This window comes from Pan troglodytes, chromosome 1 (genome assembly GCF_028858775.2).
Source record: "Pan troglodytes isolate AG18354 chromosome 1, NHGRI_mPanTro3-v2.0_pri, whole genome shotgun sequence".
In the NCBI taxonomy this organism is placed as follows: Eukaryota; Metazoa; Chordata; class Mammalia; order Primates; family Hominidae; genus Pan; species Pan troglodytes.
The window spans coordinates 109,176,767-109,199,799 of NC_072398.2; the positions used below are offsets into that span (position 1 = coordinate 109,176,767).

At 37.9% G+C, this 23,033-nt stretch overlaps 1 protein-coding gene across 9 annotated transcripts in view; it reads right to left on the reverse strand.

Annotated features, from left to right (window-relative positions):
* Positions 1–23,033, reverse strand: part of LOC107971330 (notch homolog 2 N-terminal-like protein A) — a 250,005-nt gene that overhangs the window by 82,283 nt on the left and 144,689 nt on the right. For 5 of the 9 annotated variants that reach the window (XM_063815240.1, XM_063815241.1, XM_063815239.1 and 2 more), the window contains exon 2: positions 17,878–17,994. The exons of the other annotated variants lie outside the window; for them this stretch is intronic. The gene's annotated coding sequence lies outside the window, so the exon portion shown is untranslated. The remainder of the gene's footprint in view (positions 1–17,877; positions 17,995–23,033) is intronic. 9 annotated transcript variants of the gene reach the window in all.

The window sequence follows — 23,033 nt, forward strand, 5'->3', positions numbered from 1 at the left end:
TCTTATTACTCTGGCTAGAATTTCCAGTACTATGTTGAATAGTAATGGCAAGACCAGGCATCCTTGCTTTATTGCAGGATCTCACAGGAAAAGGCTTCTGTCTTTTCCTGTTAAGCATAATGTTAGCTTTTATTATGTTGAGGTAGTTTCCTTCTACTCCTAATTTGTTGAGTATTTTTAAAAATCCTGATAGGGTACTGAATTTTGCTTTTCTGTATTGAGATGTTAATGTGGTATAATATATTGACTGATTCTTATATGTTGAACCATCCTTGCATTCCAGGCATAAATTTTAGCTGGTCAAGATGTATGATTTTTTAATGTGCAATATAATTTGGTTTGCTAGTATTTTCTTTAGAATTTTTGTGTCAAATATCCATCAGGGATATTGGCCTGTAGTTCTCCTTTATTGTGTCTTTGTCTGGTTTTGTTATCAGGGTAATGAGTTTAAATGAGTTTGAGAGTGTCCCTTTCTCTTCCGTTCACTGGAAGAATTTGAGAAGGACTGGTATTAACTGTTTGGTAGAATTCTCCAGGGGACCCACCTGGTCCTGGGCTTTTCTTTGTTGGGAGGTTTTTGATTACTGCTTTAATCTCCACACTCATTATAGGTCTTTTCAGATTTTTTATTTCTTTATGATTCAGTCTTGGTAGGTTTATATTTCTAAAACTTTATCCATTTCTTCTAGATCATCCAATTTGTGGGCATCTAACTTTTCACTACAGCAGTCTTTATAATTCTTTTCATTTCTGTGACATCAGTTATAATATCTCCTTTTTCATTTTTAATTTTAGAAATTTAAGTCTTTTTTTCTTAATCTAAGTAAGGGTTTATCAATTTTAGTGATTTCCTTTTTTAAAAAAAACAACTCCTGGTTTGGTTGATTTTTTTCTTTTTTTTTTTAATGTTTTCTATTCAGTTTATCTCTGCTCTAGTCTTTATTATTTCCTTCTTTGTGCTGACTTTGGATTTAGTTCATTCTTATTTGTCTAATTCCTTAAGGTATAAGATTAGGTTGGTGACATGAGATTTTTTCTTCTCTTTTAATCTGTTTACTGCTATAAACTTCCCTCTTAGTACTGCTTTTACTATATTCCGTAAGTTTTAGTATGTTGTATCTTTTTAAAAAATTTATCTCCAGGTATTTCCTAAATTCTCTCATGATCCACTGGTTGTTTACTTTCCATGTATTTGCAAATTTTCCTGTTTTCTTTCTGCTAATTAATTTTAGTTTCATTCCATTATGGTCAGAGATGATACTTTGCATAATTTAAATCTTAAATTTATTAAGACTTGTTTTGTGGTCTAATGTGGTTTATCATAGAGAATCTTCCATGCATGCTTGATAAGAGTGTATATTCTGCTGTTATTGGATGAAATGTTCTGTATGTCGGTTAGGTCCATTTGGTCTTGTATTGTTCAAGTCCTCTGTTTCCTCATTGATCTTTTGTCTTGTTTTATTCAATTGGTATTCTACTGTATGAATATACCAAAATTAATTATCCATTCACCAATGATGGAAATTTGGGTTGTTTCCACATTTGGGCTATAATAAATAAAGCTGCTATTAACTTACATGACTTTGGGTAGACATATATTTAAATGTATGTTGAGTTAATACCTAGGAGTGAAATTACTAGGTATTATGGTTAAGTGTATGTTTAATTTGATAAGAAAACATCACATTATTTTCCAAAGTAGATGTCTTTGCATTCCCACCTGCAATATATGAGAGCTGCGGTTGATTTATGTTACTAAGTAGGAATTCTTTCTGGAGTTTCTAGGGTAATTTGCTTTCTCTAAATTTACAACAAATCAGTTGATATGAAAAATGACAAAAAAAGTTCTAATTCTCCTGCACAAACTAAAGTTTAATAATTTGACATAGAGACATCTGGCTTGAAGAAATCAGCTGATATCAAATGAAAGCAAGAGCAGGAAACACTGAAAGGCAGAATCAAAGGTTAAGGTTGATATTTCCAGGAACCAGGACAGAAGCATGTGGGAGAGTAGTAGTCACAATATACTCAAGTCAGTCTTACTTGCAGCTGTTCCCACAAGTGTGTGCTCATGGCCATATCTGCTAGTGGTGGGTCTTTCTTACATAAAACAATACTAATAAGATGATATGTATATTATACTTCATATAAATCCTGCGAGTTGAGTTCCAAGAAATAACAAGTTTGGAGGCTAAGTAAGTCCTTAAATTGGCAGTTTCAACACACAACTCTGTGTAATGCTGTTAACCATGCTCAGAAATCTAAATGTTAGGTTATTTGAATACTATCCAATAATATTTTCTGGCATTTTTCACTGATTATTTGTTACAAGCTTCAGTGCTTTGTAAATATTTAACAGAAAAAATGCAAAGAGAGAAAGTGAATGCTGTTGTGGAACATTCCAACATGAAATAAGAAACGGATCTAAAATCTGAAATAAAAGCAATATATTTAATAGATTTCAACGGCAAAATCAAAATCAGGAGAAGCAGACGAAATGCTTTCAGAATTAAAAAAGAAAATGAGATTACATGAAACAACATACTTTGTAATGCCTGATATGAGGATGTTTTTGGATACATTCTTAATAATTTGATGAATGTCAGTGCAAAATGAAATACATTTTTTTCTGGCATATTTATCACCAAACAAAGATCAAGACCATCAGATAAAACAATTGATACTTTGTGCTTTAAAATTTCATTTCAGGGTTGGGCTTGGTGGCTCACACCTGTAATCCCAGCACTTTGGGAGGCTGAGGCGGGCGGATCACCTGAGGTCAGGAGTTTGAGACCAGCCTGGCCAACATGGTGAAACCCCATCTCTACTAAAAATACAAAAATTTGCAGGGCATGGTGGCGCACACCTGTAATCCCAGCTACTCAGGAGGCTGAGGCAGGAGAATCACTTGAACCTGGGAGGTGGAGGTTGCAGTGAGCTGAGATCGTGCCACTGTACTCTAGCCTGGGCAACAGAGCAAGACTCTGTCTCAAAAATAAATAAATAAATCAAAAATAAATAAATAAATAACTACAATTTTAGGTATGAAAAATTCAAATACTAAATATGTATGTGATTATCTTTCAAATTTTAAATGATTTTTATTTGGTATTTATTTTGTGTTAATGCTTCCATTCATTCATTTGTTTTAGAGGTGCAGTCTTGCTATGTTGCCCAGGCTGATCTTGAACTCCTGGCTTCAAGAGTTCCTTCCGCCTCAGCCTCCCAAAGTGCTGGGACTACAGGTGTGAGCCAACATGCCCAACCAATGTCTCCTTCTTTTAAGTTTTTCTATTATCAGACATCTGTATCAAGTAGAGATCATTGAAAAATAGTAACAAAATCTTATTTTATTAGTTCATAATAATAACAACAATAGTAAACCATTTGATTTTTATCTTGCCAGTTTCTCTCTGTAAGCACTTGCCACACAGGAGAATCTATCCTAAACTACAGTGTTCGTAGCCATAACTACTGCCATAACAATTAAGTGCAGCAGTCATTTGGGCTCTCAAGGTACTGGGTTCATTTGTCATTTCTTCACAATCAACCATAAGTGATACTGTAATTAAATTGTGATGCCATGGCTTCTCATGAATTATCAGCATCCCACCTCTCATTGGAAGAAACTTGGCACTCCACGTAAGATCAGCCAAGACAACCAAAACCAATTCTGAAATCCCTTCTTAGAGGTTCTGTCTCCTGGGAGCGCTACTAGTACTAATTCTGTATCAAGATCCAGAGAAGAGAGAGAAACCACATGGCAATCTGAACAGAGACAGTTTAATATACAGAATTGTTAACTGTTTACAGGGAATTAACTAAGTAGGAATAAACGAGGACTCTAAAGAATATCACCCTAAAGCTGAGGGAGAATATTTAAATAAGGAACAAACTTGGAAGGGAGGGACTCTCCCAAGGTCTGGGATTTAGACCTCATTGAAGAGGGTATGGTAACAGCCCACTGGATGGTGGGGAATTTTCCTGGGTTGCCTGAGGACAGAGCTAGTTCACAGTTAGTGGGTCAGGGATTTAACAGGCAGGAAACTGCATGGGGTATCAGTGAAATTCGCCAACAAGCTACCTATGGTGGTGAGTGAGGTTTGTGAATAGAAAACCAGCTAAGACATTGGCTGGACTTGCCAGAAACCCATAGGAAAACTGGTTCTCAGAGGATGTTGCTGAAAACTGGGGGACCAAATGGGATGTCACAGAACTCACCAGGAAACTATAAGTCAGCTGGTGCACTGCTGGTACTCATGAAATCACCTATGAGGGTGTTGCTGAACTTGCTGTAAGGAAGTCTCCTGCAGGTGTGCCACTGAACTTGTCACAGGGAAGCTGACTGCTAGGGTACTGCTGAAACTTGCTGGGTGTCTTTTTGGATAGCAGGAGCAAAAAGAAAAAGATACACTGGAACCAGGAAAAGAACTCTCTTCTTTCTCCAGTATCCTTTCTGTGCTCGCTATTAAAAGCTTAACACTGTGCCAATGGACAGGAGACAAATGTTACAGTATCACAAGGAGGCAAAAAAGTAGATTTATAGCCAAGAGGCAATGGGTAATAAATGGCAGACTAGTTTTCTGAGAGATTCTGTCATAAATGGGAGTTGAATTTTGCCAAATAATTTTTCTGCATCTATTGAAAAAATTAATTGGTTTTTGTTTTCTAATATTACCATATTAATTTTCAAATGTTATACCAACTTGGCATTCCTGAAACAAACTCCACTTGATCATAATGTATTATCCTTTTACATATTGCTATATATATTGACTTGCTAAAATACTGTTAAGAATTTTTGAGTCTACATTCAAAAAAAATTTTAGCCTAACATTTTCTTTTAATATTTTTATCTGATTTTAGAATCAGAATCATGTTCACAACACAGAATGAGTTGGGAAATGTTCCCTCCACTATTTTCTAGAAGAGTTTGTGTAGAATTGGTATTATTTCTTTCTTAAATATTCAGAACAATTTACCAGTATCACCTGGGCCTAAAGTTTTCTTTTTTCCAACTTTTAAGTTCAGGGGTACATGCACAGGTTGTGCAGGTTTGTTACATAAACGTGTGCCATGGTATTAGCTGCACAGATCATCCTATCACCTACATATTAAGCCCAGCATTCATTAGCTATTCTTACTGATGCTGTCCTTCCTCCCACCCCCAACCCTCCAACAGGCCCCAGTGTGTGTTGTTCCCCACCACGTGTCCATGTGTTCTCATCATTCAGCTCTCAATTATAAGTGAGAACATCTGATTTTCTGTTCCAAATGAATTTTAAAATAGTTTTTTTCTAGTTCTGTGAAGAATGTCAATGTTAGTTTAATGGGAATAGCACTGAATCTATAAATTACTTTGGGCAGTATGGCCATTTTGATGATACTGATTCTTCCTATTCATAAGTATGGAATGTTTTTCCATTTGTTTGTGTCATCATCTCTGATTTCTTTTTTTTTGAGATGGAGTCTCGCGGTCTCCCGGGCTAGAGTGCAGTGGCACGATCTCAGCTCATTGCAAGCTCCACCTCCCGGGTTCACGCCATTCTCCTGCCTCAGCCTCCTGAGTAGCTGGGACTATTGGCGCCTGCCACCATGCCTGGCTAATTTTTTTTGTTTTGGTAGAGACGGGGTTTCACCGTGTTAGCCAGGATGGTCTCGATCTCCTGACCTCGTGATCTGCCCGCCTTGGCCTCCCAAAGTGCTGGGATTACAGGCGTGAACCACCATGCCCAGCCATCATCATCTCTGATTTCTTTGAGCAGTCGTTTGTAGTTCTCCTTGAAGAGGTCATTCACTTCCCTTGTTAGCTGTATTCCTAGGTATTTTATTCTTTTTTATGGCAATTGTGAATGGGAGTTCATTCTGGATTTTGGCTCTCAGCTTGCCTGTTATTGATATATAGGAATGCTAGCAATTTTTGCACATTGATTTTGTACCCTGAGATTTTGCTGAAGTTGCCTATCAGTTTAAGAAGCTTTTGGGCAGAAACGGTGGAATTTTCTAGATATAGGAGATCATGTCATCGGCAAACACGGATAGTTTGACTTCCTCTTCCTATATGAATATGCTTTCTTTCTTTCTTTTTCTTGATCGCCCTGGTCAGAACTTCCAAAACTATATTGAATAGAAGTGGTGAAAGAGGGCATCCTTGTCTTGTGCTGGTTTTCAAGGGGAATGGTTCCAGCTTTTGCCCATTCAGTATGATATTGGCTGTGGGTCTGTCATAAATGGCTCTTATTATTTTGAGATATGTTTCTTCAATATCTAGTTTATTGAGAATTTTTAACCTGAAGGGTTGTTAAATTTTATCAAAGGCCTTTTCTGCATCTATTGAGATAATCGTGGTTTTTGTCTTTAGTTCTATTTATGTGGTGAATTACGTTTATTGATTTGTGTATGTTGAACCAGCCTTGCATCCTCGGGATAAAGCTGACTTGATTGTGGTGGATAAGTTTTTTGATGTGCTGTTGGATTCGGTTTGCCAGTATTTTACTGAGGGTTTTTGCATTGATGTTCATTAGGGATACTGGCCTGAAGTTTTCTTTTTTTGTTGTATCTCTGCCAGGTTTTGGTATCAGGATGATGCTGGCCTCATAAAATGGTTAGGGAGGAGTCCCTCCTTTTCAATTGTTTGGAATAGCTTCAGAAGAAATGGTGCCAGCTCCTCTTTGTACCTCTGGTAGAATTCAGCTATAAATCCATCTGGTCCTGGGCTTTTTTGGGTTGGTAGGCTATTTATTACTGCCTCAATTTCAGAACTGGCTATTGGTCTCTTCAGGGAATCAATTTCTTCCTGGTTCAGCCTTGACAGGGTGTATATGTCCAGGAATTTATCCATTTTCTTCTAGATTTTCTAGTTTATTTGCATAGAGGTGTTTACAGTATTTTCTGATGGTTGTTTGTATTTCTGTGGGGTCAGTGGTGGTATTCCCCCTTATCATTTCTGATTGTGTTTGTTTGAATCTTCTCTCTTGTTTATTAATCTAGCTTGAAGTCTATTTTATTATTTTTTTCAAAAACCCAGCTCCTGGATTTGTTGATTTTTTGAAGGGTTTTTCATGTCTCTGTCTGCTTCAGTCCAGCTCTGATCTTGGTTATTTCTTGTCTTCTTCTAGCTTTGGGGTTTGTTTGCTCTTGGTTCTCTAGTTCTTTTAGTTGTGATGTTAGGTTGTTAACTTGAGATCTTTCTAGCCTTTTGATGTGGACATTTAGTACTATAAATTTCCCTCTTAACACTGCTTTAGCTGTATCTCAGAGATTCTGATGTGTTGTCTTTTTGTTCTCATTGGTTTTAAAGAACTTCTTGATTTCTGTCTTAATTTCACTATTTACCCAAGAATCATGCAAGAGCAGGTTGTTCAATTTCCATGTAGTTGTATGGTTTTAAGTGAACTTCTTTCTTTCCTTTTTTCTTTTTTTGTTTTATTGGTTTTTTGTGTTTTTTTTTTGTTTTTGTTTTTTTGTTTGTTTTTTAAGATGGAGTCTCGCTCTGTGACTCAGGCAGGAGTGCAGTGGCACAATCTCAGCTCACTGCAACCTCTGCCTCCCAGGTTCAAGCGATTCTCCTGCCTCAGCCCCGAGTAGCTAGGACTACAGGAGTGTGCCACCATACTCAACTAATTTTTGAGTGAATTTCTTAATCTTGATTTCTAATTTGATTGCACGGTGGTCTGAGAGATTGTTATGATTTCAGTTCTTTTGCATTTGCTGAGGAGTGTTTTACTTCTGATTATGTGATCAGTTTTAGACTAAGTGCCATGCAGTGATGAGAAGAATATATATTCTGTTGTTTTGGGGTGGAGAGTTCTGTAGATAACTATCGGGTCCTCTTGATCCAGAGCTGAGTTCAGGTCCTGAATATCTTTGTTAATTTTCCGTCTCAATGATCTGCCTACTATTGTCAGTGGGTGTTAAAGTCTCCTACGATTATTGTGTGGGAGTCTAAGTCTCTTTGAAGGTCCCTAAGAACTTGCTTTATGGCCAGGCACAGTGGCTCATGCCTGTAATCACAGGACTTTGGCAGGCCAAGATGAGTAGACCACTTGAGGTCAGGAATTCGAGACCAGCCCGGCCAACATGGTGAAACTCTGTCTCTACTAAAAAAATACAAAAAATTAGCCAAGTGTGGTGGTGGGCACCTATAGTCCCAGCTATTCAGGAGGCTGAAGCAGGAGAATTGCTTGAACCCAGGAGGCGGAGGCTGCAGTGAGCCAAGATCGCAGCACCGCACTGCAGCCTGGGCGACAGAGTGAGACTCCCTCTCAAAAAAAAAAAAAAAAAAAAAAAAAGGAACTTTATGAATCTGGGTGCTCCTGTATCGGGAGCATATATATTTAGGGTAGTTGGCTCTTATTGTTGAATTGAACCCTTTACCATTATGTAATGCCCTTCTTTGACTTTTCTGATCTTTGTTAGTTTAAAGTCTATTTTAAAGTCTGTTGGTTGAAGTCTATTTTGTCTGAAACTAGAATTGCTTTTTTCCATTGGCTTGATAAATTTTCCTCCATCCCTTTATTTTGAGCCTATGTGTGTCTTTGCATGTGAGATGGGTCTCTTGAAGACAGTATATTGATGGATCTTGACTCTTTATACAGCTTGCTATTCTGTGTCTTTTAATTGGGGCACTTAGCCCATTTATATTTAAGGATAGCATGGTTATATGTGGATTTGATCCTGTCATCATGATGCTAGCTGGTTATTTTGCAGACTTGTTTATGGTGGCTGCTTCATAACATCACTGGTCTGTGCACCACAGTGTTTTTGTAGTGGTTGGTAATGATGGTTTTTCCTTTTCATATTTAGTGTTTCCTTAAGGTGCTTTTGCAAGGCAGGTCTAGCAGTAATGAATTCCCTTAGCATTTGCTTGTCTGTAAAGGATATTAATTCTCCTTTGCTTATGAAGCTTGGTTTGGCCAGATATGAAATTCTGGGTTGGTAATGTTGACTACTGGCCCCAATCTCTTCTGGCTTGCAGGGTTTCTGCTGAGAGGTCCACTGTTTTTATCTGGTGGCTTCCCTTTGTATGTGACCTGGCCTTTCTCTCTGGCTGTGCTTAACATTTTTTCTTTCATTTCAACCTTAGAGAATCTGATTATGAATTGTCTTGGAGATGATTTTCTCATGGAGTATCTTACTGGGGTTCTCTGCATTTCCTGAATTTGAATGTTGGCTTGGCCTGTCTTGCTAGGTTGGGGAAGTTCTCTTTGATGATATCCTGAAGTATGTTTTCCAACTTGGTTCCATTCTCCCCATCATTTTCAAGTACCCCAGTCAGTCGTAGATTTGGTCTCTTTACATAATCCCCAATTTCTCGGAGGTTTTGTTCATTCATTTTCATTCTTTTTTCTTTATTCTTGTCTGCCTGTCTTAATTCAGAAAGCCAGTCTTCCAGCTCTTAGGTTCTTTTCCCCACTTGGTTTATTCTGATTAATACTTGTGATTGCATTGAGAAGTTCTTGTAGTGTGTTTTCAGCTATAACAGGGGGTTATGTTCCTCTCTAAAATGGCCTTGGCTGTCAGCTCCTGTACTGTTCTATGATAATTCTTAGCTTCTTTGCATTGGGTTACAATGTGCTCCTTTAGCTCAGTGAAGTTCATTATTAACCATCTTCTAAAGCCTACTTCTCTCATTTCAGCCATCTCAGCCTTAGCCTGGTTCTGAGACCTTGCTGGAGAAGTGTTGCGGTCATTTGGAGGAGAGGGGGTACTCTAGCTTTTTGAGTTTTCAGCTTTTTTTGCATTAATTCTTTCTCATCATTGTGGGCTTATGTACCTTTGATCTTTGAGGTTGTTGATCTTTGGATGGGGTTTTTGTGGTTTTTCTTCGTTGTTGTTTTCTGTTTGTTTGTTTTTCTTTTAACAGTCTGGCCACTCTTCTGCAGGGCTGCTGGAGCATGCTGGGGGTCTGCTCCAGACCCTAGTTGCCTTGGTTCTTCCTGTACCTGGAGGTATTGCCAGTGAAGTCTGCAAAACAGCAAAGATGGCAGCTTGCTGCTTCCTCTGGAAGCTCTGTCCCGGGTGGGTACTGAACTACTGCCAGCCCGAACGTACCTGTAGGAGGTGGCTGGATACTCCAGTTAGGAGGTCTCACCCAGTCAGGACGAATGGCATCAGTGTGGCTGCTTTTTGGTAAAGGAGTTGTGTTGTGTTGTGTTGGGGATCCCTTCAGCTCCCTATTGGTCTGGGCTCTCCAAGGCCTACAGGTTGGACCCGTTGACTAGCCCAAACGGCCAAGGTGGCAGCTTGCCCACCCCTCAGGCACTCTGTCCCAGGGAGAAATTGGAGCTCTGTCACTTCCATAGAACATGGGTGGTGGCTGGAGGCCCTGGCTGTGAAGAGCCAGCTGGGAGAATCAGCTGAGATGAGGAGCGGATCAGAGTCCCGCTTAAAGAAACAGTCTGGCCACACCTCAACAAAACAGCTGTGTCCTGGTGGAGAACCACTTCTGCCCATCAGCTTGGACTCTCCAAAGCCTGCAGGCTGGAACAGTTGAGTCATCCATCCAACCCAGGTGGCAGCCCTCCCCTCCCCAGGGCACTCCATCCCAGGGAGAGATCAGAGCTCTGTCCATAGTATGTGCCAGTGGGCATGGCTGAAGGGCCCAACTGGGAGTCCCTGCCCAGTGAGAAGGAAGTGATCCAGGCTGCTTAAGGCAGCAGTCTGGTCATGATCTGGCAAAGCCACTGTGTTGTGCTGCTGGGGGGACCCTCCCTTGTCTGAAACTTTGGGATTCTCCAAAGCCCGCAGGCTCGAATGGCTGAGTCGACCAAACAGCAGAGATGGTGCCTACCCCTCTCTGCTAAAGTTTTCTTTATAGGAAAGTTAAAAACTAAAATTCAATTTCTTTAATAGATAGAGGATTTTTCAGCTCACCTATTTCTTCATGAGTGAGCATTGGTAGTTTTTGTCTTCTAAAGAATTTGTCCATTTCATCTAAGTTGTTGAGTTTATTGGCATAAAGTTATTCAGAATATTCCTTATTAGGCCGGGTGTGGGGCCTCACGTCTGTAATTCCAACACTTTGGGAGGCCAAGGCCAGAGGATCGCTTGAGCTCAAGAGTTTGAGACCAGCCTAGGCAACATAGCAAGACGTCGTCTCTAATAAGAATAAAAAAAAAATTAGCTGGGCATGGTGGCACACATCTGTAGTTCCAGTAACTGAGGAAGTTGAGGCAAGAGGATAACTTGAGCCCAGGAGATGGAAGAAATGGAAGTTGAGCTCTAATCACATCATTGAATTCCAGGACCTGGGTGACAGAGTGAGACTCTGTCTCAAAAAAAAAAAAAAAAAAAAAAAAAAATCTTTATCATACACTTACACACTTAACATCTATAGGATTTTCAGTGATGTCACCTCTCTCATTCCTGATATTGTTTTCTTTTGTAGTGACAGAGTCTCACTATTTGCCCAGGCTTGTCTCAAACTCCTGGACTCAAGCAATCCTCCTGCTTCAGCCTCCCAAAGCACTGGGATTACAGGCATGAGCCACTGCACCCGGCCTCCGGATAGCATTAATTTGTGCTTAATTTCTTCCTAAGCAGTCTAGCTAGAGGTTTATCACTTTTATTGATCTCAAAGAATGAGCTTTGTATTTCATTGATTTTTTTCTATTTTCTATTGCACTGGTTTCTACTTTTTATTATTTTCTTCCTTCTACTTAAAATAAGTATTTTCCTCCTTCTTTTTAAGATTCTCAAGGTAGAATTTTAGATCACTAATTTGAAATCTTCATTGTTTTCTAATATAAGTATTTAATACTGTAAGTTTCCATTTAAATACTACTCTAGCTACAACCTACAAATTTTCATATATTGTGTTTGATACATTTCAATTTGTTGGTTGATATGTGTAATATTTTGTAATCTCCTTTGTGATTTATTCAACTCACAGTTTATTTAGAAGTGTGCTATTAATTATTAATTTCTGAATATCTTTCTGTTACTAATTTCTTTCTTTCTCTATTTTTTTTAAGAGACAGGGTCTCATTCCTGACATGATTATAGCTCACTATAGCTTCAAACTCCTGGGCTCAAGGGATCCTCCTGCCTCAGCCTCTCGAGTAGCTAGGACTACAGGTATGTGCCACCTTGCCTGCCTCATTAAAAAAATTTTTTTTTGTAGAGATGGGGTCCTGGTATGTTGCCCAGGCTGGTCTCAAACTCCTGGCCTCAAGCAATCCTCCCACGATCGTTAATAATTTCTAATTTAATTTCATGATGGCCAGATAACATGTTTCATATGATTTAAGTCTAAATCCTCTTAAATCTATCAGTTCTTGTTTTGTGGTGCAGAATATGGTCTATATTTGTAAATGTATCATCTGCACTAGGAAAGCATGTGTATTCTGCTGCTGTTGGGTGGCATCTTCTAATAAATAGTAACTAGGCCAAGCTGGTTGAAAATACTGTTCATGTTTTCTATTACCTTACTGATTTTTTACTTAATTTTAAAATTAATTACTAAAAGGGGATGTTGAAATCGTGAACTGTAATTATAAAGTTGTCTATTTTCCTTTCAGTTCTATTGCTCTGATATCATTTCTCTTCCACCTGAAGAATTTCCTTTAACATTTCATTTTGTTTGTTGTTTGTGCATTTTGTCCAATCTTTAATATTTCTTACAGTGTATATCTGCTGCTGAAAACTTCTTTCACTTTTTGTCTGAAAATTCTTTATTTCTCTTTCATTTTTGAAGGATATTTTTGTTGTACATAGAAATCCAGGTTGGCATTTTTTTTTTTCCTTGCAGCATGTTAAAGATGTTATTTGATGGACTCTGGCTTATACTGTTTCTGTGGATACTGCAGTCATTCTTTGTTCCCTTGCATGTAATTTATCTTTTTTTTCTGTATTTTGCATTTTCTTTTTCAAAAATTTTTATTTTATTTCACTTTATTTAGAGATGGGGTCTCACTATGTTGCCTAGGCTGGATTTGAACTTCTGGGCTCAAGTGATCCTCCCACCTCAGCTTCCTGCTGTGTTGAGATTACAGGCACATGCCAGCATGCCCAGCATCATTTTCTTTTTATCAATGGTTTTTTATAATCTAATTATGATGTCCTTTGATATGGTTTTCTTCACATTTCTTCTGCTTGGGATCTATTGAGCTTCTTAGATCTGTGCACTTATTATTTTCATCAAATTTGGAAACATTTCAGTCACTATTTCTTTTTTTTCTCCTTCCTCCACTTTGGCTTGATAGTTTGTCATGGGTAAATATAAATGCATCATAGTCCTGTTCTGCCTGTATTTCAATGTCTGAAAACAGCTGTTACATATTCCTCGTCCAATTTCCAGTTCTTTATTACAAAAGGGTAAATCTAGAACTAGTTATGGTACTGGTACTTCATTGCAGAAGTAGAAATCTCTCCCCTCCCCATTGTCATCTGGTTGCTCAAAAAAAAAAAAAGTTCACTTTTTCAGTCATTTTCTTCTCTGTGCTTCAGTTTCATTAGTTTATATTGCTACGTGTTCGGGTTCACTGATCTTTTCTTCTCCAGTTTTGAATCTCCTGTTGAGTCCATTCAGTGAATTTTTAAGGTTCCACTTCATACACACACACACACACACACACACACACGAATATTTATATATAATTTTTCTCTTCATTATGTTGATACTGTTCTTTAAATCCTTGAGCATATTTCTAATAACTAAAACTCCTGGTATAGTAATGTCATCATGTGTCATTTCTGTTTCTTTTTTCTATCAGCTGACTTTTCTTTTGATTATGGGTCACATTTTCCTGCTTTTTGCAGGTCTAGTAATTTTTTATTAGACGCTGGACACTCTGAATATTTTGTTACACAATGTTTCCATTTTGTTGTCTTTCTTTTTTTTGTTTGTTTGTTTGAGACGTAGTCTCGCTCTGTCACCAGGCTGGAGTGCAGTGGCACGATCTCGGCTCACTGCAACCTCCACTTCCCAGGTTCAAGCAATTCTCCTGCCTCAGCCTCCCAAGTAGCTGGGACTACAGGCACCCGCCACCACGCCCAGCTAATTTTTGTATTTTTAGTAGAGACGGGGTTTCACCATGTAGGCCAGGATAGTCTCGATCTCTTAACCTCATGATCTGCCTGCCTCAGCCTCCCAAAGTGCTGGGATTACAGGTGTGAGCCACTGAGCCCAGACACTGTCTTTCTTTAAAGAGTGTTGATTTACTTCTTTCCTTCTTTCTTCCTTTTTTGCTAGCAGTTAAGTTGCATGCATATTCACTTGATCCTTTGGGGTCTTGCTTAATTAAGCTTTGTTAAAGCAGGCCTAGAGGAGCTTTATCTGACTATTTTAGCCCTGCTAGTAAGGGAGGACCCTTATGGGATTCTTCCACCAAGCTGATTAGAACTCAAATGTTTCCTGGCCCCTGGGTAAGCTCTGGGAATTGTTAAACTTAAAACTCCGAGAGATTTTTTGGTTTAACCTTGAAGAGTCTGGTCCTACATATTCTCAGCTTAGTATTCAGCCACAGAGTCAAGGGGGTGCCTTTACAGATTGCTTGAGCTCTTTTTCTTCATAGCCCTCTCCTCTGTGACATTCTGTCCTGCAAATTCCAGATACCTCAGGCTTCTTGAACTCAGATTTCTGTCCCTTCAACTCAGAGTCCATTGTACTCTGCCTGGACTCTCCCTCCTTGTGCTGTGGTCCAGAAAGTGCCTCTAAGTAGAAAGTTGAGGAAATTATAGGATTCCTCTGTGTGTGGTCTCCTTTCTTCTTCTCTCAGGGATCATAGTCCTGTTCCACCTACAGCTCAATATCTGACAATAATAGAAGTGCCCTCTTTTTTCAACGTTGTGGCTCAAATTGTTTCAGATTTTTGGAGTAAGTATCAAGCACCCCTTCTAGGTGGCTTCTATGTCCTTCTGATATGTCTCTATAATGTTTAAAGCACTATATACTTTCTGATACACTTATATGCTCCAAAGCTCATCTTGTACTTTCCTTGTACCAGACCTAGAATCAGAACTATCTCCAAGGAGACCTCAAACTTTTTAGGAAAGTATGATATTTAGAGATCACATGTGACCCTTCAGTATGCTACCTGCTACTGATGTGTCATTGCGTCTAGGTTCCTAGAGGGAGCTTTGGACACTTCAATTTGTGTGTAAGTTAAGAGGGCCTGTTGAGATCTAAAAGGGCTACAGCTGCTTGGACCCTGTGAAATGAAACAAAATAAATTTTAGCTCCCTTCTAGGATAAAAACCTCACACTGAGGAAACTGCAAAACTGGAACAATAAAATTAAAAGAAAAACTTAAGTGAAAGTGGCAGACGGCAGTAGAAAAAAAAGACCTATCTTAGAAAGTACAAGTACATATTTTTATTATCTTGTTTTAACAAGGGAAGAGGAAGCTCTAGAGCTATGAAACTAAAAATGAGACATCCCATGCAGGCAAAATATCAAGTTACTTACAAAGGAATGAAAATTAGATTGCTACCAAACTCTTTAAGAGCAATGCTTTATGCCAAAAACAGTTAGATAGTTGACTAATATATTTAAGATAGTCAAGGAAAGAAAATGAGTCAAAAATTTTATATCCATCCAAACAAACATCAAAGTATAAAGGCCACAAACAAACTCCTAAGATGATCCTGTGAGCCTTTGCTGGGAAAATGAGTAAAGAAAAAGCTTTAGACAACTACAATTAGTGAAAAATAACAACATAAGGATTGGTGGTTATATTAAATATGTATTTACCCACAGAATAAAAGATAAATGATAATTATAAAGGAGGAAAGTACAGTAATGTAATGGCTATTTGCTTAGCCAATGTAGAACAACAGCCCAACTATCAAAAAAAGTAGGGTAAGAATGAGAAAAGCACATGAAAAGTGGAATACACTTACTGATTACCTCATATTTCGTAGGAATAAAAAGATATTACTTCAAGTCAGATGATGGGAGAGAAGGAAGGAAAAAGAAGAGATGACTAAGTAATTTTAATATTACTCATAGTAGAGACAGAAGCAAAAAAATAGGGAGGGAAGAACAAAGATTATTATATAAAGGTATCAAGGTAACCATTAAAAAAAAGATCCCTACAAACCTTCCTAAAAAGAGATCAAATAAAATGACTACACAGTGAAAAGCTTTTCATACAAAAGGCTTATATATGGTAAATATAAAAACCATGACAGAACTGAGGCTAAAGATATTGATCACATCAATAAAAATTTAAGAAGTTTCACACTGGCTACTGAGTAAAGTCTAGAACTATTTGTAAAACAGAGATTCAGAGACTTTAAGAATAACAAGATGGACAAAGACACATCAGGCAAATACAAATTGAAATAAAGGCAGAAGTTACAATCTGCAGCTACAAGGTAGATTTGTAGGAGGAAATCATAGATAAGGAGGCAGATTAAAAAAACAAAAAATACTTTATGCGATGCTAAGGAGTCTGAACTTTGTCAGTAGAAATCTTTGAAGGATAAACTATAGATTTTGGACAAGAATCAGATGTCCACTTTATTTTTAAAATTTTTTCCCTTTCCTATAGTGCTGAGAAATGTGCACTTTAAAAACTGATTCAATCGAGGTGAAATGAGAGGGAGGAGATCCAGTTAGAATGGGGGAAGGGGACAAACACTGCTTGAGTGCCTCTCTAGGCCAAGCAGTTTACATATATGCTCTCATTTTAAATCCTAGTAACAGCTATATGAGGTAAGTCTTGTTATTCTAATTCTATATAGAGAGTTTCTGAGGATCAGGAACATTAAGTAACTTGCCCAAGTAAAGTAGCCAGTAAGATGCTAGAGTAAAGATTTTGAACTCAATTTTACTTAGCTCTTTGCCACTACATAGTCAAGGGAGGAAGGGAAGAAGCCACGGAGGGAGGGAAAAAAGAAATTATTCCAAGTAAGAGAGAGTCCCTTTCCTTTTTCTTCTTTTTTTTTTTTTTTCTTGTTGGGGAAGGGGCAGATTTTAAAATTATTTTAAAATAAAGTTCTAATAAAATACTTGTTCTTGGTATGCAAGGCACTGGGAGCTAAAAAGTCTACTTACTGCATAAGGCTTTACAAATTGATTTACAGGAATAAAATCTAGTTAACAACATGTAAAAAAATATATATTTTTTTTTCCGTTTTTTTCTTTTTTTTTTGAGTTGAGGGTCTTGCTCTTGTTGCCCAGGCTGGAGTGCAATGGCATGATCTCGGCTCACTGCAATCTCCGCCTCCTAGGTTCAAGCGATTCTCCTGCCTCAGCCTCCCAAGTAGCTGAGATTACAGGCGCCTGCCACCATGCTCGGCTAATTTTTGTATTTCTAGTAGAGGTGGGGTTTCACCATGTTGGCCAGGCTAGTCTCAAACTCCTGACCTAGTGATCCGCCCGCCTCAGCCTCCCAAAGTGCTGGGATTACAGGTGTGAGCCACCGCGCCCGGCCTTTTTTTTTTTTTAGACAGAGTATCGCTCTGTCACCCAGGCTGGAGTGCAGTGGCATGATCTCGGCTCACTGCAACCTCCTCTTCCTGGGTTCAAGCGATTCTCCTGCTTCAGTCTCCCAAGTAGCTGGGATTATAGGCGCCCGCCACCACACTCGGCTAATTTTTTTATTTTTAGTAGAGATGAGGTTTCACAATGTTGGCCAGGCTGGTCTTGAACTCCTGACCTCAAGTCCACCCACCTCGGCCTCCCAAAGTGCTGGGATTATAGTTGTGAGCCACTGCACCCGGCCCAGTTTTTCCATTTTTCTACTTTTAAAAACAAAACCTCTCAAGTTCTTTGAAAATTTTTCTTCTTATCCAATTTTTGTTTCATTCTTGTTCCCAACTTAGTCTTCACAATTTCATGTGAAATACTCCATCAAACTATCTGTAGATGTTTAATTAGTTAAGAAAGGACATTTCTGCTTCAGTTCTTTTATTCCATCACATACTTACATGGAACGGTTCTCAAGTAGAGATTATCTCTGATCACTTGCTGCAGTTTGTGGTCAATTGATCCTTTTTGAAACTGAAGACTTAGGTAATGCCGTAAATCTTTATTAATGACTTTGCCTGGAGCAAAGACAAAAAAAAAAACAGAAAATAAATGCATAATTTTTAGATGTTCACTTAAATATAGAAGCTAGTAACTGAATACTCTTAAACCAGTTAGCTATAAACAGGATAAAGAAATCAGAGAATTTTACTAAAAAGAAAAGAACACCAAATTATTTATAGGTACTATAATTAAAATATGTACCTGCAATATAATGTGGGAATAATTTTACATGGTAAGGGAGGGAGAAGGTACAGGTCAGAGAAGGTGACAAAAATATTCAGAGTAATTTCATTTAGTCCCATGGCTTTAAATACTATCTATATAATGATAACTTCCACATTCATATCATGTATCCATCCTTGATCTACCTCTGCCAAGCTCTAAACTCATCAAACTGATGCATATATATTGCAGATATATTTGGAAGTCAAATAAGCACCTCAAGTTTCAGATAGCCCAAACAGAACTTTTAATTCCATCTGCCCCCAATGTTTCCTCCCCAACATTTTCCCTATTGTAGAAGGCACCATCAACTTGCAAAACAATCTCGAAATCTAGAAGTCATCCTTGATTTCTCCTTTTCACTTCTACCCATCCAGATCCAACACATTAGCAACTTTTGTCGGTTCTACTTCCAAGACATATTTGACTTTTCTTCATTTCATTTGCCACCACCCTAATCTAGGCCACCACTGATTCCTCATCTGGAATTCTGTCCCAGCCTTCTAATCGGCATCATTCTTGTCTCCTTCCTGCTGCCCACCACTTAGAAGCCAGAGTGAGATTTAAAACATAAATCTGATAATTACTACTCTGTTTAGGGTCCCCTCAGATATCTTATACTTGCAACAAAATCTAAAATCCCGAACAAGGGCTAGAAGGCCCTACATGTTCTGGCTCCAGCCATCCCTGATCCTAATTTGGTCACTCTTCCCACTGTCAAACACTGCTCCACCTATTCTTGGCCATCTTTCTGATCTTCAAAAAGGCCAAACTGGCCCTACCTTAGGGTCTTCTTCCTATCACTAGATTGAACAGGCATTTTCTGTCCACTTGCTTGACTCCTAGATACAATGTGAATAATTAAGAAAGTCAAAAATTTTCTATTATTTGTGGGGAAAATGGGAAATAAATAGAGAGATATAAGGGCTCTCAAAGAAATATTAAGCAGAAAAAACAGGATTGCAGAAATCTGATAGCAATGAATTTATAGTAAGGGTTGAACCTAAAATGAAACTCCAAACAGTCCAAACCATTGTTCATTAGACAAGGTTTCAGATAATTAGAAAAAATCAATGCTAAGGCAAAATAGATTATTTTATTGAATAAGAACAGTTGATTAAAGTATACTCTTTTATTTAGAGCAACGCACTTATGACAAGTTTAGATAAACCAAATACTATTGATCAGCTAATTTTTTTAACTATTATTCCACAATATTACATTTCTAACTCCCTCTTTTGCTCTTCTCATATGTATAAATGAACATAACCTATGCAAGACGGTGTTAATATAAGCAGGAAATCAGTGTGTGTCAAAAGTTCAGCAAACATATTCAGATCCTAAACTAATAAACACAAACCCTAAAAAGTCCTTCTTTTGTCTTGCTAAAAATAGATGCTGAGCAAGGGGGAGCCTTTGTGATTTTAATAAACCTGAAAGATATTTACCAGGATGAACACAGAAGAATCTCTGGTCCCAGAGGTTGTTTCTATTAAGCATTTAGGGATCCCACTAACCCAAGCTTTATTTAGATAAAAATAATATTATTTCATTTTTTAAATGTATAATACAGAATCATACAGTATACTATTCATCACCGGATAGAATAAAATGCTAATTTATAATCAATACTGTATAGTCTCATTACTTATTGAACAAAAATATACCAAATAATGAATTCATTAAGTATTTTTAAAATCAGGTAAGAGATGTCTCAAATGTTTTGTAAATGTTATACAAAAGTTTGGGTAGATCGCTATATAGTTGTCTAAAGGTGTTTTGTGATATTTGGGGAAGTTTGGTTAGGGTTTTTGAATGGACAGAGAATGCATCATTGTTTTTTCCCCCACTTAAAAACAACATAATGTAGGCTCCGACATCTAAAAATCTGCTATACAACATATTTTCAGAAAAAGACTTAATTTGGATAAAAGATAATACATGAATAATTTAAAAAGACAGTCTGACTCAATACTTTGTTTTATTAACTCACGATTTCCTTTTTTTTTAAATTTGAAGCTTTACTGTCAGATATGGTATAACGTACAAAGATAACTATAAAATGCTAAAAACTCAGATTGCATTTTAATCTATAAAATAACAAGCATTAAATTAGATATAATTAAGGACAAAGCCACAATAAAATCATAAATTACAGCATAATGGGTCTCTTAAGGCAAAATAATTGAAACAACTCAATTCTTGCTTTTTTTTTTTTTTTTTGAGATGGAGTCTCGCTCTGTCGCCCAGGCTGGAGTGCAGTGGCGCAATCTCGGCTCACTGCAAGCTCCTCCTCCTGGGTTCACGCCATTCTCCTGCCTCAGCCTCCCGAGTAGTTGGGACTACAGGCGCCCGCCACCACATCCGGCTAATTTTTTTTGTATTTTTAGTAGAGACAGGGTTTCACCATGTTAGCCAGGATGGTCTGGATCTCCTGACCTCGTGATGCTGGGATTACAGGCGTGAGCCACCGCGCCCGGCCTTAAAGCTTTCTAAAGATTATTTTGTTAAGTACAGCTTAGTTTTTTAAGTCCTTAATTTTAAGTACATGCTTTTAAGTACACTTGCTGGAAAAAAATTTATAAATATATATTATCTTCTTGCTATACACCCAAAAGAAACAACATATTCTTTTAGCTTAAATTGCTCAGGACACTTTTTAAATGGAGTACACAATTTCTCATGTTTGTTAATTTAGAGGTAGACACCCAAACAGAATGAATAACACAATTATGTTAAAAATGAAAATGGAAAAACCTAAGATTGCTACATATTATTATATAAAATCATGGATACTTCCTAAAACAAAACAGGGAAAATCCAAAGAACAACCTCAGATTTCCCTACATGCATCCTTCCTCATAGCCTTTTTAAAACATCCTTGGGTGGTAGCAATGAAGGCTACTCACAAGGATGGGGACAGAGGTCATCAGGGATACCATAATCAATGTACTGTGCAAAAATAGTGCAGAGGAGATTGGTTAGTCCTACATAAAGTCCAACTACATGTATGGCTAACTATTCTCAAGTCAGGGTTCGCAGAAGCTAAGGTCCTAACATTTGGATTATTTTTATATTATTATCTGGATCAAATAATATGCCTTCAGCCAAAATCAAACTCTGTTCAGCTGTGAATAGTATTCCTGTACCCAAATTCCTGTACACATCACTGAGAATTGTCTAAACCCAAGTGCCTCAAAAGGTCCTAAACCCTTGACTCATAGCCAAGATATTTCTTTTTTTTTTATTACTATACTTTAAGTTTTAGGGTACATGTGCACAACGTGCAGGTTTGTTACATATGTATACATGTGCCATGTTGGTGTGCTGCACCCATTAACTCGTCATTTAACATTAGGTTCTAATAAGCTCAGAAACTAGCACTGTGAGGGAAATATCTAAATATGGAGATTATAAATGCCTATCATTGCCATTTCCAGAGAACACACCTGAGGCCAAAAACCTTGGAACAGAGGAAAGCAGATAATAGAAAATATCAAATCTTTATTAAATACCAAAGGGAGAAGAAAACATAAAATATAGCCCTAAACGGCCAGGCGCGGTGGCTCATGTCTTTAATCGCAGCACTTTGGGAGGCTGAGGTGGGCGGTTCACGAGGTCAGGAGATCGAGACCATCCTGGCTAACACGGTGAAACCCCATCTCTACTAAAAATACAAAAAAAAAATTAGCTGGGCATGGTGGCGGGTGCCTGTAGTCCCAGCTACTAGGGAGTCTGAGGCAGGAGAATGGCATGAACCCGGGAGGCGGAGCTTGCAATGAGCCAAGATTGTGCCACTGCACTCCAGCCTGGGCGACAGAGCAAGACTCTGCCTGAAAAAAAAAATATATATATATATATTTTTTTTTTTCCTGAACTTCAATTTTTATTTATTTTATTCTCCCTTGCTTTGTTTCTTCAGACATACAACTATGTCCCACATCAACACAACTTGGGTCTCCTGGTCAACAGAAAAAAATAATAATGTATACTTAATGATATTTGATGAGGAGCTGATAATCTCAATGTCCAAATCAGTTCCTCTTAAAAACGCCAGTCCTCCATCAGCCTTCTGATTACTCATATTCTTTCTTTATTGTAAATGCAAGCAAGAATTTATCTTCAAGACTACTCAGATTTCTGCAGAGTTGTAGCAGTCATTTTAATAAAAAAGCAGCTCAACACACTAACAGTCACAATTTGGTTTGCAAGTGCTCACAATCATTCTATTTGCTCATCCAGTTGTTGCTGGAATGACAAAGACAGCAAAGACAGAAAATTTTGTATATATTAAGTGACCATATTGGAACTTAAAACTTTCCATGTTTGTGTCTTTAAGCACAGAAGAGAACTCTAGGTTTCTCCATTTGCAGCAACACCTAATTTGGCAAACTCAAAAAGTTACATTGTCTTTGATAAAGGCTTTCTTTGTTCTAGAGAGGTCAAAAGATTTCTCTCCAGCTTCAGCCTGAAGATCTCGGATCAAAAGAAACAATATAAATTCCAATATATTAAATTTTAAAATGGGGGGTAAGCCCTAGAAGGGGTATTGGCTTTCTTGAGCCCAGTGCTTCCCTGATTCTCACAAATGAGTAATAAACTGCTAAAGAAAGAGAGAGAGAGAGAAAAGAAAGAAAAGAAAAGAAAAAAAAGAAAGAAAAAAAGAAAAGAGAGAGAGGAAGGGAAAGAGAGAGGAAGGAAGCAAAAGAAAGAAAAGGAGAGAGAGAAAGGAAAGGAAAGGAAAGGAAAGGAAAGGAAAGGAAAGGAAAGGAAAGAAAAGGGAAAGAGAGAAAGAGCAAGCGAGCGAGCGAACGAGCAGATGCCCTGGCCT